The sequence below is a fragment of the Apostichopus japonicus genome, chromosome 21, assembly GCF_037975245.1.
Source record: "Apostichopus japonicus isolate 1M-3 chromosome 21, ASM3797524v1, whole genome shotgun sequence".
Taxonomy (NCBI): Eukaryota; Metazoa; Echinodermata; class Holothuroidea; order Aspidochirotida; family Stichopodidae; genus Apostichopus; species Apostichopus japonicus.
Window position 1 is genome coordinate 17834891 of NC_092581.1, and position 20887 is coordinate 17855777.

General features: G+C 37.9%; 2 long non-coding RNA genes across 3 annotated transcripts; one reads left to right on the top strand and one right to left on the bottom strand.

The window, feature by feature from the left end:
- The first annotated feature begins 315 nt into the window (after positions 1 to 315).
- LOC139962589 (uncharacterized) lies at positions 316 to 5230 on the top strand. Its single transcript, XR_011791272.1, has 3 exons — positions 316 to 843; positions 2546 to 2766; positions 3472 to 5230. It is a non-coding gene; the product is annotated as an uncharacterized lncRNA (long non-coding RNA).
- A 5836-nt stretch (positions 5231 to 11066) lies between these two features.
- On the bottom strand, positions 11067 to 20038 carry LOC139962590 (uncharacterized). Of its 2 annotated transcripts, none has more exons than XR_011791274.1 (5): positions 19364 to 20038; positions 15928 to 16165; positions 15171 to 15360; positions 14318 to 14433; positions 11067 to 13768 (listed from the first exon to the last, which is right to left on the bottom strand). It is a non-coding gene; the product is annotated as an uncharacterized lncRNA (long non-coding RNA). The 2 variants fall into 2 exon arrangements; XR_011791273.1 differs by having other exon boundaries at positions 15928 to 16170; positions 19364 to 20037.
- Positions 20039 to 20887: the final 849 nt, after the last annotated feature.

Here is a 20887-nt window from a genome sequence, read left to right on the forward strand (position 1 = left end):
CCAATTTTAAATGAGTCAACCCGCCACTTTGGAAAATTCTCGCCACATCGAAAAATCCACTCTCCATTTACGACGGAGTCCTTTAAAAATACAGCGTAAATTTATATTAGTTACTAATTACTATATTTATTTTCAGTAATGTCCATTTATAAATTTGCAACATTCCGTTTGATGAATATATATATATATATATATATATATATATATATATATATATATATATATATATATATATATATATATATATATATATATATATATATATATATATATATAGCACTGGATTGGTATTTACGTTTACTTCTCCAAGTTGGTGCTTAGGTTTACCTGAGGTGACATGATTGGATCAACTTGAAATTTTACATCAGTATACCTTATGGTACTAGGACTGCATATCAGTCGTTATAAGTTGCTACCTACTTTTTGGGTCATTTGGCAAGGAAAAATCCAATTGTTCAAACCCTTACGGTAAACCTAAGTCTTGCTCTCAAAGTATATCCCCCAGTTGGTATATAAGTTGACCTGACGTACAGGCATCCGTAATTTTCTTGACAGCGGCAGTAGCCTGTATTCAGTGTATACGCTCTACACTGTGTACACTGTATACGCCAGGGCTAACGCTAAAGCATACCCGTCGGCTGCATTGCATGCAACCCAATAACAGTTTCGGCTGTAATATAAGATGATGTGTAGTATCTGTTTCCTCTCGATGCAAGGGGACTGGGCTTGAGATCGGGTCAGTCGTTCGCCGGGTAGTTTGGTTTTCGTGCCCAGGTTCTTTCCTTGTTGACTTTTTCTTAAAAAAGTACCGTTAAAACGAAAACGTCTCACCAACAACTTCAGGTAAGGTCCATGAGATTAGTCAATAAAGTTTGGTGATATTAATAACGTTGATATTGTAACGTTGTTGCATACAGCTTCACGTTATTTGTTCATACCCATATTTCAATACTATAGTCTAGACTAGCTTCTAGCCTAAAACTTGTAAGGCCTAGCCTACGTTCGGCTGTAGCCTAGGGCCATAGTCCGTCCTAACACTACCTTAGCATTGGGTCAAGGGTAAACTGGTCTGTAGTTTGAGCTACAAATTAATACCAACTGCCAGAGAAATTAGATTTCAAGTAGGTCAGCTTAACTTCTTAGCCTACTGTGCATGTATGTATCATATATGGCCTTAGATTTTGCTGGACAATTATGTTACTGTACATTGCCCTAATCATGACCAGATACTGTAGCATGGTGGGCTTATAATTGACGCACTTAAGGATTTGATCAATGATATCTATCAAGGAAAAATCCAAATTACTCAACTGTATGTGTTTTTCATATGTGTAGTTCCTCAGAAATGTTCTAATCTCAAAATATTTAAGGTTCTGTGCTTATGCACCGTACAATTGAGCAGAATTTGACCACAAAATGTCTGCCGTGTCAAGTTCTTTCATACCCCTAAATTGACACATTCGTCGATAAGCTAACTGTAGTGTAGGCCTTAGTATACATCCATTGACTTTAGATGCTGTTTGCTATGCTCTGAGCCTCTAAGCTCTGACAGGTCATGTCCCAGAGAGTAGTGTTCTCATATTGAGGTAATGTTGGGTATTTTAAGGGTGTAAGATTTCCAAATGGCCAAAACTGAATGTGCAAAACTGGGGGGAGGGTATTAAAAGCTTAAAAAATACCACAATTTGGTCAGCAAATACCTCAAATGGATTCAAACTCATGAAATATGTAATTCTGTTTGGCTGCAAAAAAGTTTAGGTGGCCTGCTGTATCGTTGCTAGTAATAATTTAAGGTGCGTCAATTACGGGGGTGCGTCAATTATGAAGCCTTTACTATACTGTACAGTAGCTATGCCTAGATTATTATAGACTGAAGTCACCATCCAAATGTAACTTACAAGTAGCCTGTATTGAATAAAAGATGCTATAATTGCTAGAACTTTTCAAAAAGTTCTTGGAAGTCTTTACTCTCCAAAATATTCTCAGACATTCTAGACACCACTGTACTGTAAGATGTCTGAATATCCCAGTGAGGGTATCAATAAAAACAGTTATAAGGATATAATACTAGAAAATCCAGCATCAAATTTGGGCCAATGCAGAATACCTTTAATCTACTGTAAGTCTCTCAAGTGATGCATTGTGTTTCAAGTGTCTTATTTATAACTAGCCAAAATTTGTACAAAATAACAATGCCATGCATCCAAAAGGTTACTGAGTCAGTACATTTCCATAATGTAACTATTACAAAAGCTGAGTGCACCTAATTAAAAGTTAACATCCTCCAAAAATCTATATAACACAAAAATTTGATAAAGCCTTCTATCCCCTCCCTTGCATATACTGTAAGTCATTTTGTTAAGTCTATTTAGATCCATAAGTAATACCAAGTTGACTAAATGTGCAATATTCAGTGTTTAAGATCTGAGCTCTGTATTGGCCCAAAATATATTGGAGAGAAGTGTACAATAAAAATTGAAATAATGCACATCTACACTCTGACCATTTGATATTTATTTGATTGGCACTGTTAATGTTTTCTCAGACAAATTTGATGATCAACATTCTCAATCTCAAGATGAATGACAACAGCCCACTATCCAAGGGAATAACACTGTACGATGTAGCTGCCATGCAGTGAAAAAGTCAATGTTGGAACGACAGCAATCATAGCTAGAGCACAGATGCCGTCTGGGACAGACTGATGTGGTGACCTACTGCATCATTGACAGCAAAATGGAAGATATTTTCTGAATTAACCAAAAAGTAAGTTAATATTCTGTAGGTTTGACATCGCATAAACTTGATACCATAGGACTCTATTATGTCAAATACGAGTAACATCTGAGGTAATTTATTCCAAAGGTATGGAATGAAGAAAGAAACAATCAGAAGGGATGAAAACTTTTGTATGATCTGGTTAATGTGGTGGTATCTTTTCCTCTATCTCCATAGTATTTAACTACACTAGAGCTATATCCACTCACTGGTTTCTTAAAGGTCAATGCAAGACAACACCAAATTGTCAGGCTAGGTCCACATAAAATGTACATGTATATTTAAATTTTGAAATCTTTACAATTGGTAAAGCTTGAATGACTTGCAACTTTTAAAAGCACTTGCTATGGTAGGGAGCTGTTTCAGCTCCAATTGAAAACATGGCTGCATAAATAAAATGTGTAATGTTGTATACAAGGCAAGATGAATCAAGAATTAATGGGCCCAAAATGGGATGGATAAGCAAATTGAAATTTACAGTGAAAATAGTATATATGAAAGGTTGTGAGATGATTAAAATATTGGCTGAATTACAGGAGATTTAGTTTTGTAAAGCAGTTCATTGTTTTCTTCATTTGTAGAGTGTGAGGTCTATTCGGTAATCGCAAAACATTCCAAGCTATATTGCGCGTGCTATAATTGGGACCAAATCAGCATATCTTTAAGAGAAAGCTTTTCTTTTTGTACCAACAGATGGATAGATCTACAGGCTAATACAGCAAAGGATATGCTCTAATTAGAAATGCCAGGCAAGATTATCACACAGTTTACAGTGGGGTGAATACAATCATCAACCAAGTTTTTCATCATGCTGTATATAGTGGTATACAGTAGCTCCTTGTTGGGCTTATCAATTAAAAGCTTGCATAGAAGCCGATGCCAAGCAAAGCAAAAGTATGTCCTGTAAATCGCGAAGTAGATTCACACATCTCATGTATATCCTCTGGGACACAGCACATCTTTCAATGGAGTTAGGAAGTTGCTGGGAATAGTTGTTGGATTGGCACAGTAATGTAGTAGCAGTAACAGAAAACTAACTAGTTCCAGGATATGTTACACTGTTACACCATATAAAAGATAGAGGAAATTAATATTATAAGCTTCAAGCAGACAGAACTAAGAGAATGCAGACCAGTCTTCATGGGAAGTCTTCTACATATTTAACTGTATAAATGGACTCATTCTTTTGCAATGTACTTCTTGAAATATTTTAGTTTGGTGACATTGTGGCACTACATGTTTTTGTAAGTATTAGGGAACATTTGCAGCTGCTTGTCAAGAACATGGAACTTGTTATACAACTGAAGTGGTCCTGATGCTGAAGTGTTGAGGTTACTGGATATTTTGCTGCCTTACCTTGCTTTCACTGTTCTTAAATGCATTTCTCATGTTTTAAGATGTTTTAGTTTTGTATTCCAAGCAAGATCAGCAAGCCATAGTACAGTAATTTTCAACAACCACCACACAGATACTTGTGCAGGACTAAGGGTATTTGTTAAGCAGATTATTATTATAAAAATCTTTCAAACTTTTATCCCTCAAAATCTCCAGGGGTACACTGCATTGTTCCTGAACCACAGTTTCACAATTCTACAAGTTGGGTTCAGGGGTTATGCTATGGGAAATGTTTACAATGTTAGGCCTGACTTAATTACTGAAAGCTTGTGGTCTTTTATTACACCAAGAACCAGTTTATTCTTTAAACAAAATTAAATTATTTCCCCTCAAAATTGAGGGGAGTGAATACAGCAAAGGCACATGCAACTAGCACCAATGTCATGGAAACCTAGTGCAGCCCAATGAAACATACTGTAAAACCACAACATTTGTAACTATAGGTATGAAATTGTGCAATCCAGGGGTATTGTGTATAATTTTGTCCCTCCAAGCATGGAAACTCCATGATATAGTGGTAATTTGCATTGGTTACGGTATTGGATACATGTGCCTATACTGGTAAGTCTAGATAAATACTTGAGGTATAAGTTAGTTCCCAAAATGTTTCTCATGTATGAGAGAGGTCAGTAAATTGAGGTAATGTAAAAGTGCAAGTATCCTGGTTTATGTGAAATAAATCTTGTGGAAAATATAAACTGGGATTGAAAATACAATCAACTGCTTGAATATGATTGTACAATTTTTATTGTGTCTCGTCTTTTAATATCATGCTAATCTCCACTACTGTATGTGTTTGGTAATAAGCCAGATTTCTGGGTAGAAGTTTAAAAAAGCAAATCGTCAACAATTTTTGATGAATTTTAAGCCATCACATTCACTGCCTCTATCTCTGTTTATGTTTTGAGTCAGCAACACAGTATACTGTACAGTAGTGTACAGAAAGGGACACTTTCTGTTGTATTCCTGATCAATTGAAAATTGTTTGTTGTTTGACTGTTTGTAGCAGTATTCCTCTGAGGAGTGAAAAAAAATAAACATACGGTGAACAGTTGCAACTGCGCATGCATTTATACATTACTTAAATTATGTTCTGATGAAATTCATGTAATATTCACTGTCGATTTCAGTTCAAAACTGCCAGTATACCATTAGTGCCTGAGCCATAATTTTTTTGCTTTAAAAATCTGGCTTTGAGTGTATAGTATTTTGTCAAAAACATAAAAGTGGAGGGGCTGCTTATCATCATTCCCTGAACAGGCTTACCCAATTTGTTAACTATAATGGTAACATATCAAAATGTCTGGGGACTTGCCACAGTGCTGACAATTTTCAAATATTTCCATGGTTCCACCAGGGATGTTAGAGATGGACAAACAACATTTGAGCTTTCTTTAACGTTTGTTTTGTGCTGACATTAATACTGTTTTTGGTCCAATACTAATACCTAAATAGGGTGACAGAACAAAATCCCCCAGACAAAGTCCCCCTAGGACAAAATCCCCCAGAGCCAAAATCCCCCTGGACAAAATCCCCCTAGGACAAAATCCACCCAAGCCAAAATCTCCCCAAGCTATAAAAAATCCCATCAATTCTTTACAAAAATGCGTCATCCCGGTCCCCGGTATCGTCATCCAGTACCGTCATCCGGTACCCTCACCAGTATTTCCATTGGTACTCTCAGTGGTTCCCGGACCAGTACTCCGAACATACCCCGACCGGTACCTTAATAGTGAGCCTGACAGCTACCCCCACCGGTGCTCCTCCCTGGACTGTATCCCGGCCGGTACCTCGACCGGTATCCCAACTGGTATCCTGAAAGGCACCCTGACACATACTCTGACACGTACCCTTACTAGTACTGGTACAATAAACAGTAATTTGGCCAGTACCTTGACCGGTCCCTTAAATGTCACAACATGGAGCTATATCCCATGGCCACACTAACAGGTAGCCTTGCAATTACCCTCAATGAACTCCGGACCAGTCCCCTGACCAGTACCCTAACCAGTACACTGAGTGGAACCCTGACTGGTAGAGTGACCAGTATGATGACCGGTACCCTGACCAGTCACATGACCAGTACCTTGACCGGTACCCTCACAGGTACCCTAACAGGAGCCCTCACAGTTACACTCGCCAGTACCCTCACTAGTACCCTGACCAATCCCCTGAACGGTACCCTAACCAGTGCAATGTCCCATGCCTTGACTGTCACACCTGGGCCATCGCTGGTTGTTGCAGGCAGGCTTTGTATGGGTCAGTGGGATATTGTCTGGGGGGATTTTGTCCGGGGAATTTTGTCCTAGAACCCCTAAATATCACTCAAAACGGATAATGGTACCAGACGGTACCTGTACGTTGTCTGCTAGATTCATACGATGTCAAAAGGCTAGAACATGCACTATAATACTGTTATCAGTCGCCAGTAGGTATATACCACACTCATCTCATATCAGTATTTGTTTCTAATGTCATAACAGGCAGTGGCGGAGCGTCCATACAGTCAGGCGGGGGGGGGGAGGGCGGACTCAAATGGGAAGCTGGCGCCCTTTTCAGCTATTCAACACTTTTTACTTATTCGCGATTATTTACTTTTTTATTGCGCTCTCATCTACCTATTGACATTTGTCACATTTTGTTGGCGATGACACCTATACCTAAAGGGTCATTTCCGGCGAGATAGGGAGTATCTTTACTCAAAAGATTTCTGTACGCTCTGCGCCAACCTGTGGTGGCGCTCCGCTTAGATAAAGTCGAAAGCGCCCGTACAGACCTTTCTCGCCCCTCTGACCAATATCCCTAGCTCCGCCACTGGCTCCCAATCTTCTTCCCCGTCAATCCGTCTAGTACCCCCCCCCCCCCTTCCCCAACCGAACCTCGTATGTTAAAGGAATATCTAATGATTAGAGACACTTATTCTAATGTTAAATCAGCAAAGAGCAAGCAATAATGATTTTATCATTAAGATTTTTTTAATTTCTCAGTTACACCGTCATTTAACTTCCCACTCAATCTTACACTCCCTGATACTCTTCCATCCCAATGTAGGAAACTTCATCGTTACACGCAGCACGCAACGATCCTTGTTCTACTTAATTGATCCTTACTGAGTCTTTCAACTTAAGCATATTTTTTTCCAAATAGATTAGTGAAAGTTACACAGTTTAATAAATTAGAAGCATCTCCTTGTTAAAGAATTGTATTATCGGCGTATAGTCTTCCGATAAGCGTAACTTAGGTTTGAAAGAAATCAATGGGAGCAGGCAGTAATGATATTAACTTACATATATATATATATATATATATATATATATATTTTCAAATCTCTTATTGAACGAATTATTAGCCCCCTGGTTACATCGTCATTTATCATCCCTCCCCCATCCTGCCCTACCCTTCTTCACCTCACACACTCCGCTCTATAGGGTTAAAAGAAATCAGCGAGAGCAGGCAGTAATGAAATTTACTTACATTAATGATTTTTTAAATCTCATTTAGGACAAATTATTAGGTCCCCTGGTAACATCATTTACCCCCCCCCCCATTCTCCCCTTCCCTTCCTTACAATCACCGCTTCTCTTACACCTAATATATGAGATATCCTCGCAAAGCGTGATGAACTAGGTCCCTCATTTATCTAATGCGTGGAAGGAACTCGAAACTTTCTTCCTTATCCGCCTATTCCAAGCTTTCTCCAAGAAAAGAGTTACAGTACCTATTACCCAGATTTTAAAAAATAGCCTCCCTCCTCATAAAACGTGATGATCTATGTCTCTCATTAATCTAAAGCATGGATGAACTACCAACTTTAAGCATATTACAAAGTTTTTCCACAAAAGAGCTACGGAACCTACTACACACAAATTATGTAAATGTCACTAAACGGCATCCGTAGGGACATCGTTTTTTGGTCCACATTTGAGTTTCCATCATATCTTTGTTCTGCTTTTCATACATATCTTTTATTGTGATTGTTATGATAACCACATCTAAGGACTTTTGAGTCGTATTATTGTATCCAGTGGAATTGTCTCGCTGAGATATAAAAGGATGAATTTTCCGTACGTTTTCACGGTAGGCCCCTCTGTTCAAGGTCAATGCACGACTATAACATTAGGTCCACTAAGTGCGGATATTGGTCTCCATTTGCCACTATTGCAGTAAACCCAACCGAGCAACGTGTCTACGGTGTCTCTTAAAAGACAATATTATTAACAAATTCGAAAAGAATTTTTAATCTCTTTGGTGTCATTTTAAAAGTATTTCTGATAACATTACGTACAGAATTCTTTTATATGAGAAAGGTACATATGAGAAACATGACAATGACCGTGATAAAACCACTTTCAAGATTACTAGCGATCAATTCGCTCAATTTGTTTCAAAAAATGATTGAAAAGTGATATGAATTCCTCCTCATTCATTCTTTTTATTTGAGCATGTTGAACGCTTGTGATAACATGTCATTACGAATCATTGCAGACGCTCACCCAAACCGTTAAAAAATACCCTCCCTCTCCCCCCTTCTCTTCCTACACTGAGCTCCCAACAGTGGCGGAGCGTCAATACAGTCAGGGGGCGGATGCCCCCCCCCCCCTCAACGGACTAATATGGACTGCTGGCGCCCTTTTCAGCTATTGATCACTTCTTTTACTTATTCGCGAGTATTGACTTTTTTATGGCGCTCTCATCTACCTATTGACATTTGTCACATTTTGTTGGCGATGACACCTATTTATTCTTCGTTTATCTGCAAATTAGCAAGGCCCGGAAAGGGTCATTTCCGGCCATATAGGGAGTATCTTTACTCAAAAGATTTCTGTACGCTCTGCGCCAACCTGTGGTGGCGCTCCGCTTAGATAAAGTCGAAAGCGCCCATACAGACCATTCTCACCCCCTCTTACCAATACCCCTAGCTCCGCCACGATAACAGGAGTGACTTTCCATATGTTATTGGTAGGAAATTGCAGGAATTATTGGAATCCTCAATGAAAACTATACGTAGGTAGTCTTGTTTGCGTGGGGATTGAGTTGTATAGGTGTTACACAAAAATGTAGATATGCTTTCTTTATTCTTGTGGAAAGCCGCTTTCTTTTTGATATCAGATAAACCTGTGGTACATGCAGTGACGTAGCCAGGATTGTTCCAGTGGAGGGGGTGGGCGCTTGGGGGGGGGGCTTGAACAATTCCTGGGAGGGCGTCTTGTTACTACCTGAGTGGAGTGCCACCATATGGGTTGGCGCTCAGCATACAGGAAATTTTCAGCTATAAAGACCTCCTAGATCGTTGGAAATAACACTTCCCAGGCCTTGTAAGCTGCTCTAAAGTTTCACAGCATCCTTTATTTTGAGATCCCCATGTCTTGGTATGGTCATCAAATAGTTTAGAGAAATAGAAGAAAAAAGACAATCTGGTAAGTTGCTTTGAAATATCATGACATATCTCGGCCTATGCGCTATGTCACGTCAGGTTTTTCAGCAACTATAGCCTACTGCCGGTCCGCGGTCGAAGGGTCGTTCACGAGTGGTCATCATGGAGATTCGATACCATGCAGACCAATGAATGATACATTTTTCGCACAGTCTTGCAAGGTTTAAAGAAATGGCTCCTTACATAGTTGGCATGATTCAAATTCATCCAGTGCAAATTCATCCAGATGCAAATTCATCAATATAATTGGTCGAGAACTTGCTAGAACAGTAAGCTGTCTGAATTATCATCTTCAGATCGAATATGGGTTTGCTGAGTTAGGGAGCAATATGTTCGAAGTACAAGGCAGTGGCGGCGGAACCGGGGGGGCTTGGGGGGGCTCAGCCCCCCCAATGAAAAAGTTGAGGGGGCAAATGCATGATAAGCCCCCCCCCCCCCAATATTTACCAAGGCTCCGAAACGTGCATCTGCCCATTTTTCAATGCATCATACTTGTCGATCTGTCCAAGGCACACGTATACTATATAGGTGTAATAATTTTAGTAATTGCTGGGGGACCCTCGACCCGTCCCCTGGCTATAGACCACATTGTCACCCCAACCGCGTCTTCACGCCCCGTGAAAAGTGGAAGAAGTTAGTGTGAGTACCGGTAAGCGTAACACAACTTCGTCTCAGGCCAATGACTTGCCTCATTTCAGCCAGTTCTCCAACATCCCCTTACTTAGTGGCGGAGCGTCCATATACAGTCAGGGGCGGATTCCCCCCCCCCCCCCCCTTAACGGACTCAAATGGACTGCTGGCGCCCTTTTCAGCTTTTCACTACTTTTTACTTATTCACGATTATTGACTATTTCATTGCGCTCTCATATACCTATTGACATTTGTCATATTCTGTTGGTGTAATTTTCCGACAAATTTATTTATTCTCCGTTTATCTGAAAATTAGTAAGGCCCGGAAAGGGTGATTTCCTGCAATCTAGGGAATGTCTTTACTCAAAAATTTTCTGACCGCTCCGCGCCAACCTGTGGTGGCGCTCCGATTAGATAGTGTCGAAAGCGCCCCTACAGACTATTCTTGCCCCCCCCCCCCCCGACCAATACCCCTAGCTCCGCCACTGCCCTTACTACACTCAAAAACGTCTTTGCGAGTACACTACGAGTAATAGCTACTCTCTTAAAACACCATCGAATATACAAATTACAAAGTTTTTACAGACTTTTACGTTCAATCCGAGAAATTGCAGGCTTGAGACCCATATTCTAGGGCTAGGTATTCGCAGCATAAAACACTCGGGAAGTGCCATTTCCGGCCATCTGGGGGTTTGAAAAAACCCAAAATTTTTTGTACGCTCCGCGCCAACCGATGGTGGCGCTCCGCTTAGATAGTCTCCACACATTAGCCCCCCCAATAATTTTTCCGTTCCGCCGCGCCTGGTACAAGGACCAACCAATGAACACATTTTTAACATAAGAGGCAGAGATAAGACACTTTAGCAGAAATCATTATGTCTCCTTTCTGTTTATTACTGATAAATGCAAATATTTTCATTAAAAATCAATATGAAATTGCATGTTACTTTCAGAAATATATAAACAAAGCAACTTCAACAACTTCAGCTCATTCACATTCATGCTATCAGCTAGAAAATTCACCATGAGGCACATTTTCTATGAGGCATTGATGTGAATACCACTGACATAACTTGTGCTATTCAAATGGATAAAGGGCTTGGTCAAGTCATGAATAAGGCTCTGCCCCATATATTGCACATGTACAAAAAGGGTTACTGCTGTACATGCAGTACTTTTTTGATGGGGGAGAGAGGGGGGGGGGGGGAGATGTGGTAACATGTTGAAAAGACCACATCTTTTAATTTGTCATTTTTCTTTTGAACATATGCAAATGCTAGAAATGAAAGCACTTGGAAATTTCTTAAAGAGATAGGCAGTTGTTGCCCTTGCACTGCTTTGAAGTCTCCACCACTGTAAATATTGTTGAAGGAGTGGAGTTCTGCGAATCTTTTGATAGTCAAGTAATAAATTTTTCTTTCACTGTTTGTTAAACAGCTCCTAGCAGTAATATGCATTTGCACGACATTGTATCTGAGGTTCATTATGTAACCGGTGTTTTCTACATACAGTCAAATTAAAAACCAATGTTAAACTTGTTCACCTGCAATGGTCTAAATTCAGAAAGTACATCAATATCATAACTCTTTTGCATGTTGTATAACGGTACTGAATTTGAAGTGGATTATATTTATCAATGAATATAGCAATGTTTTGGGTAAAAGCAATTAAAGCATCCACTTGAACTTCATGTTTTCCTTGCATTGTTTGCTACTTCCTCCTATCTAGTTTCGAAAAGGACATATAGAAAAATGCTCAATACCTCAAACAACATTATTTAACCTTGTTTCCCACAAAAAATGTTCTGTCCCAGTTTCTGTAAACTACTCGGGATAAATGGAGGGGTGGGGGGGGGGGAGGTGTTGGACAGGTTGGGAAACTAAATATTTGACAGATGTTGTATTTGACAATAAAATTCACCTTCCAAGGAAGTAATACAGTTCTTTAAGTGGCATTTTATGAAGGACCTACAGTATGTAACGATAGCAGAATTGGTTATTGCCTCCTGCTGAAATGTCCAATAAAGACTTGCAGTATTGGAATGTTCATCAGATTCCTCATTTATAGAAACATCTGTGTTTATTGAAACTTTCTTAGGATGTTGCCAACAAGATGCAGTTGAAGTCTACTGTACCTTGTTGTCAAAGGTGGAGCTCACAAAAAGTCCTATCAACTAGTCTTATTCAAGCAGTGGCAACATATGGGAAAAAAGAAAAGCAAAATATGGTACAATTTTGTTAATATTATTTTGAACTATTTATCCCAACACCCTATCCTCCTTTTAAGACTTTTGCAAGCTTGTAAACCAGTTACAGCACTCATGCAACATGATATGACAAAGGTTCATTGCCAGAACATGAAACTAGCAATTTGGAGTAAATTTGTTAAAAGAATGATGAAGTTAATACACTGAAATATTGAATGGGGCTCAAAAGAGCTTAAGAAGTCTTTTGAGGTACATTACTTGTTCTGATAAATATATTAATTGCCCTAAGATTCAGCTATTAAAGCAGCTACTAGTCAGATACTAGATAGTATGGGATCATGAAGGTTTTCAGATTTTACCTATATTGGCCTCAAATAACCTTTGACTTGGCTAAGAGCTCAGCACATGATACACCTGCATACAAACTTCCATTCATCATTCCAATATTGAACTATCATGTTAACATGGCTTTCAGATTCAGATATATAGTTATCTCACATGGGCTTCTGCTATACTGTTTATAGAATAGTACTCAATGTCAGAAACCTATACGCACTACATATGACTACCAACTTTTCCTTGTTGAGTTAGATGCTCTATGTTACTCTACTGACCTTGAGTAGCCTTGACCCTCAATGAAGCCAACACCTACTGAAAATTCCAGTATAAATATAAAATTAATGAAATGATTCAGAAAATACTTTAACAGAAAGGAAAACTATTATAAACACTTCTGTTCATACTGACCTCAGCGTAAACAATTTAGAGACCAAGAACATATGGTATAATAACTATTAGCTAACATTTCTTCCTTCTACTCTGCAATTTTGAGAGAACAATAAGCAAAATTGGTACTGGCAAATGTAACATGGCAACAATCACAATAATTCACAAATGATGATGACATCAGAAAAAGTAGCAACCATGACAATGATGATGATTTGAAAATCTTAATGAGCAATCCTAAATGTAACTAGAATTTCACTTTTAGTAGAGCAGGGATCTCTCAAGCACGTTCTAACCTGGCGGTGGTCGTGGTTTGAATATGATTTTGCCTCTCCCTGCATGGTTTGAAAGTTGAGCGCCCGGGCTGAACATTTATGAACCAGGAAAAGCTTGCTGCCACTTATCTGGTCCGAAAAAATTATAGCATGAGGTAAATTTCCTCCTGGGTGCATAATTATCATAACAGTTCAAGAATTTTTACCAAAGGTGATCATATTTGAATATCTGGAGTCGGCTCGGACTTGAAGGGTCTTGGATTTGGCTCATACCAAGTGGGCTCGGACTTGGCTCAGACTGGCTAATTGGACTCGACTACAGCTCTGCCATAAATATAAAAAGATAATGGATTGTTAATAATTTATTATATGATGTTGAGAAGGTAGAGTCTTAGAAAGTTAACTCCTAAATGTAATGGATAGCATTAAACTCTTCGTTTCACTAACAAAAGGATTCTCAAATACAGTACTAGCAACATTACAGCTAAAATAATGGATCACCAATACGATGCAGTGAAGAAAGGGAGTTTAATAAAGAGCAACCCTCAATGTAATGACTAGGATAAAACTCTTAGTTTCACTAACAAAAGGATACCACATGCAGTACCAACAAGAGGGATGCCCATTATATTGAGGGTCCACTAGACTTGCTAGACCCAACACCCCCATTGTGGGAAGCATTATTGAACGTCTAGTTAGCATTTATTGGGTAACTGAAGTATTGAAGGACCTTGGTGTCTCCCCTCTCAGTAGTTTTATAACATTTATGAACCAGGAAGAGCTTGCTGTCACTTATCTGGTCCGAAAAAATTATAGCATGAGGTAAATTTCCTCCTGGGTGCATAATTATCATAACAGTTCAAGAATTTTTACCAAAGATGATCTTTGGTATCTGGAGTCAGCTCGGACTTGAGGGGTCTTGTATTTGGCTCAGACAAGATGGACTCGGACTTGGATCAGGCTCTGGGTAATTGGACTCGACTACAGCTCTGCCATAAAAATAAAGAGATAATGGATTGTTAATAATTTATGATATGATGTTGTGAAGGTAGACACTTAGAGAGTACTCCTAAATGTAATGGATAGCATTAAACTCTTCGTTTCACTAACAAAAGGATTCTCAAATACAGTACTAGCAACATTACAACTAGAATAGTTGATTACCAATACGCTGCAGTAAAGTAAAGGAGTTTAATAAAGAGCATCCCTCAATGTAATGACTAGGATGAAACTCTTAGTTTCACTAACAAAAGTATACCACATGCAGTACCAACATGGGGGGGGGGGAGGATGCCCATTACATTGAGGGTCCACTAGACTTAAGGTTTGCTAGACCCAACATCCCCATTGTGGGAAGCATTATTGAGCATCTAGTTAGCATTAATTGGGTAACTGAAGTATTAACAGACCTTGGTGTCTCCCCTCCCAGCAGTATAACAACTGGAATAATGGATTGGTGAAACCATGTTTTATTTGATACAGTGAAGTAAGGGAGTTACATGAATAATAGTTAATGCAATGAATATGATTAAAATCTTTGTCTTACTAACGAAAATTATTCTCAAATACAGCAACATAAGAATTTGTATAAATGGAATATTAATAATGAATTTTATGATGCTGTAAAGGAAGAAAATTCATTAACAAATTTTAATTTGTATGCTGCATGTCATATACCTGTCCAGAAACTAAAAAGAAAAATTCAAACTCATAGAATGCACCGTACCTGGCTCCAAGCAATGACATATAAATCTAGTCCTCATTATATCTACAGAAGTTGTTTGTCCAATTTTAATCGAAAGCCTTTCCTTTCATTGAAAATTTTGATCTTCAGTAAAAATATTCTTCTGTCTGCAGATTTTATTGATGACAGTACTTCCTTCTCTTGTGGAGAAATTCCATCAGCTCTCGTTAACCTACAATGAACCAAAACAACATTTCAATCATATGTCAAAGTTTCACTGAAGTACATTCCATGTAAATATTTTTTTAAAGCCTCACATTTTGATATTGACATTGTTGCAAAAGGTACAAATAAACACATCATAATCAAGGTTAAAATGTGATGGTGTGTTAACACCTCAAGTCTTTGCTTCACAATCCTACCTACAATTCATTCCAGCCTGCCAGATGGCAGATTTACAGTACATTTGGTTTTCAAAGACTACACATAAAGTCATTTCAATTCGGATAACATTCTATGATGGTGGAAGTAGCAAAGTAAACCAAAAGGTTTGGCAGTGGACTTGGTGGGAAGTGGAAAGTCTTTCTTACATTACTTTGTTAGCCGTTGCCTTAGATCGTTTACAGTTTTTGAAAATAAACAGCAAATTTTCATCTTTGTTCGTGTTGAAACTTAGTACAGTAAATTTATATTATGTATAGTGTGTGTTGATCAGACTTAGAGGATATTAAAGGGAAGACTTTAGAAAACTAACTTCAGGTCATAGGGATTTAAAATATATCTCACAGTCAATACTTACTGAATATTAAAGACAACTGGGATGTTTGCAATATATGCTTGTGGGAGCTCCTTATTTCCATATAAGCCATTTCTCTCTGCATCCCATGGTCAGCATGAACCAGCAGCTCAAAGTTACAGTATTTTGATATCCTGTGTCGACCTTGAAATTGCAGCCCTGCAATAAAGTGGAGCATATCTGCTGTGGTGTTCTCATTCTGCATTCATGCATTCCTCAAATTGTGCCAAATTTGAGCCATCTTTTCTGACAAGAGAATGAACATAAATAAGTCCAGATAATTGTTTCATAAATTGCAAGTGGAAGTCTTGACCCCTTCTTGTTCTTGTTCCCTATTTGATGTCAATACTTAGTGTACATGTTGTCCAATATTCATGTCAGTTTAGTTAATTTAGCTATCACTTTTTTCATGGAAACGGCATATATGCAACAATTGAGAAAAATGCCACACTACTAAGTTTGAATATTGATCTATTATTTGGTATGTAAGTTGTACCCAGGAATTTAGCATGCAATCACTTCAAGAGATTGACTGAGTATTCATGCATGGTTCAATGCCTCATCCCGCATGCAGTTCATTTACTAAAAAATTGCATGCACCCTAGACTATGTATACCGGTACATTTAGTCCCTCAACGTATCATTTGGGGTTTAAGCTCAGGACTACTCGTGTACACAGACTTTGGCATTATGACTGAGTTCATTTTTAATGTTTGGTTTCAATGATGTTGAAACTTTCCACTCACGATGGCATATGTGTGCGTGTGCATTGGTAGGAGTACTGTGTTTGTGATCCTAGCTTGTAAACACAGTTTCTCATGACAGTAAGCTTTATTGGACAGATCTCATAGTTGGTACAGTATGTATGTATAGATGCATCACAAGTACAAGAAGCCTATTGTTTTTGGTGAAGGTCAAAGGTAATTTAGGGTAAAAATGGTCAAATTGTGAAAACTCAATTTGAAGCATGGATAGATCTATTTATTGGTATGTCTAGGCCAGTGGTTGGGTCAACAGGGCAAACTTGTGAAAACCTTATTTAAACCATGCGTCTCAAAGCAGGGTACACTAGCTTGCAGAGATATATAATGTTTAGTATCATGTTATATCGCTACAGAAGGCTTTCAGTGGTCTTTTTAGATCCCCAACTGTCACTTTGAAAATGTTGTTTATCACAGTTCTCAATAGTTTTTTGCTGTATATTATTAAGATACAATAAGTTGTACATGCAGCCTACACATATACAGTAGCATACATGTCAGATTGACAAATTCATAAAATGAAACTTATTACATAATGGAAACCATGTGCAGTGCAGTTTGCATAATGGTGATCTATTTATACACCCAACCAGCTAGTATCGGATCATAGCAACATGTTACCACATGTATGCATATAAGTGTTTTGTCACACAGTACAGTTCTAACATCATACAAGGGAGTTTTATTTGTTCCATAACAACTCTGATCATAATAGCCTGTTCATGCAGGGAGTTGTAATGGAACAACTCCCTGGTTTGTGCTATGGACATGAGAACTATCTAGTGCCTGTTGAACATTAGTCTTGTGCATTTTCATGTTACTTACTAACACCAAATTACTGCACACAGATGGTCATTTTTAAAAGTATGAAAACTGAATACAATCAAGAGCTTTTATTTGGACATGATACCCAATATGAAACTACTTTAGTTGCACATACTGTATGTATGCTGGTTTTTATCATGAATGATTTTTATAGGAGCCATGATTTATTTTTTATTTTTTATGAAGTAGGTCTGGATTCCCTTGGCATTATAACCTGATTGAAATTTAACCTCTGTGATTGCACTAATATGTGAGACCATTGATCAACCTAATTAATAGCTTTTAATGATGAAGACACTGATAACAATTTCATAACTCATTAGTGTGAACACAATGCAAGGTTCAATGAGGTACTGTTTATTTCCTTAAAATGCATAGCTGGTGGTTTTTCAACACACTCTAATCCTTTCAAATATGTTACATTGAATCTTTACACTTTTCCATTGATATATCACAGACTGTGTTTTTTTGTTATGGGACTCCGTAAAACTGGATCAAACCTAGCAATTTTGGACAAGGAATTTGCTCTTTTTGCAAAAACTCCTAAGTGCTCAAGTGACTGTACAGTAGGTCACCCTGTGAAGGCATTGTGGGACTTTGAGGAATACTTTTGATCAAGCTATTACTTCAGCACTATTAACACTACCCACATCATAACGTTAATATCAAAATGCCTAAATTACTTAGCCATGATTGCGTTGTTATTCTAAAATGAATACTCAATTGTTTACCTTCAGCCATGATTCATCCCATAGGTGCAGGGGGAAAAAACTCATGTTACAGTACAAAAAATTGTTGTACACTGCTACACTGAGGCCCTGTGTGACTTAGTTCTCTGAATCAGAACCAATGACACACCACTACTACTGTACGCACAGGGCTTAGTGATGCACACTAACACATATAGAGAATATTGTGGGAATGAATATTGTACTGAGACGGCAAACGTTTTCACATTTTTTACTTTTGTAACTCGTTTATGGAATCTGTCAGGCCCTTTCTTTTACTGTAGTGTTCTGTTTGGTTGTGTATCTGTTTTTGTGGAGTTGTGACTTTCTGACTGCCTTATTTTATGTCAGAGAGATTGAGACATACCCAAAGATTTATATTTCGTGAAATGGTTCAAAATTGCATCGCACGAATGCAAGTTCTTTCATACTCCTACATTGACACATCTGTCGATGAGCTTACTGTAGTGAAGGCCTAAGTAAACATCCATTATCTTTGGATGCTGTTTGCTATGCTCTGAGCCTCTAACTTCAGAAAGGTCAGGTCCCAGAGATTAGTGGTATTATATTGAGGTAATTTTGGTTATTTTTAGGGAGTAAGATTTCCAAATGCTCCAAAACATGCACAAAAACAATTTGATCAGCAAATACCTGAAATGGATTCAAACTCATGAAATATTTAACTCTGCTTGGCTGCAAAAAGTTATGGTTGCCTGCTGTATAGTTGCTAGTACTAGCTACAGTAGTAGTAGGCTAGTATATAGTAATAGTAGCCTAGTACTAGTAGGCCTAGTAATATTTGGAGGTGCGTCAATTATTAAGCCTTTACTTTAAAAGATCTGGAAGATCACCAGGCTGCAAAATGTGTAGGTTGACCAGTCTGTTACAAGTATATACTTTAATTTATGTATCACATTTATATTCCGAGTATCAGCAAAGGCAGTAGCAGGCAGCTGTGATTTACCATAGCCAGTAATACTGATAGGTCCAATTTAGGGCTAACGTTAGGCCTAGGCTAGTCTACTCTAACTCTAACCATGGTCTTAATTTATTTGTGTTCAGCATGAAGGTATTTACTCTAAATGTTATTAATATATCCGGAACACTTTTAAGGAATTTACTTACAATGCATATACTGCACCAAAGTCCAAAAGCCAACTTCAAATGGGCAACGTTTACGGTAACCTGCGGCACTTTCCTTTGTAGACTACATGGCTAGGCCACATAAAGTAACGTTGAATGTAGGCTATTGGGATAGCAACGATACGATCCGATCGACTGCCCTGCCACCGAACACAGAAAGAACTGCTTATGTGTGGGGGCGTTGTTTCGTTACGTGTAAATTTGCCAGTTAAAATAGAAACTCTTATTTTCTTAAATATCCCAAATTAATGGAAGAAAAAGTACAATTACGAAGATTTCAGTGTAATTAGAGGAACCTTTAAGTTTCGGAACTATATATAGCCGCATTTGGTCAAAATCGAGGTGTAAAGTTGGGATCAACATATATACCATGTTCGTAATTCTGTTATATACCCTTCGGAATTACCTCCACTTTTGAGGGGAAATTTTACCCTTTAAATGAACGATTTTTTTTTTGTAACTTCGGAATTGAAAAGTTTATGAGGTTTTCTCTTAACTCGAAATAATCATTCCTCAAAGGAAGTGAAATTGATTGAACAAGAAGACCCTAGACTTAGGTTTACCTGGTGTCAGGTAAACCTATCCCCGAGGTAAACCTAAGTCCCAGCTATCATGCGTTGAAGTAAACAAATATACCAATGTATATATATATATATATATATATATATATATATATATATATATGTATATATATATATATATATGTATATATATATATATATATATATATATATATATATATATATATATATATACATATATATATATATATACATATATATATATATATATATATATATATATATATATATATATATATATATATATATATATATAAAGTGGCCGCTTATAACGCGCCATATCTGTCAACTTGAAACTCCTGGCGCAGGTATTGAGAAAGATTTTAAACTAAAAATTACAGACTCGCATGAAATGAAAAGTAGCAAAATAGAGTTAATCAAACATAGTTAAGCGTTGACAAAAAAGGAAAGTTTTCAATTGAGACTTGAATTGGCGAGGGGGGGGGGGGGGAGCTTTCCTGCTGAAGGCTCCGAAGGAGCGAGTTCCAGAGGGATGGCCCAAATGCCCAGGAGTATGTTTCCTTTCAATTGTTTTGTTTTCTTAGACCTAGAATTGATTTAAAATCTGTGATGGGATCAGTATTATATATAACCGTCAATTAAAGCATGTCTTTGAGATAGTGGAATGCATAACAAAAATTGACAATGAACAGTAAAATGAGAACATTGATAGACATTCCCCCATACCATATAATATAAATTAACCCGCTATACTGGGATATTTTAACATCTGAATGCGCCCTTGTGTCGATTTATCAACCGACCCTTCGCACGATACCCATAGGACTCCTCCCTCAGTGCGTGGGCCATTGACCATTTACACTTGATTAAGAGGGGGTTTATTTTTTTCAGTTCTTCATAGCGTATCAATATACAGCAATCGGGACTTAAAGTTTGACAAAGACTTACCGGGTGTGGTACATGT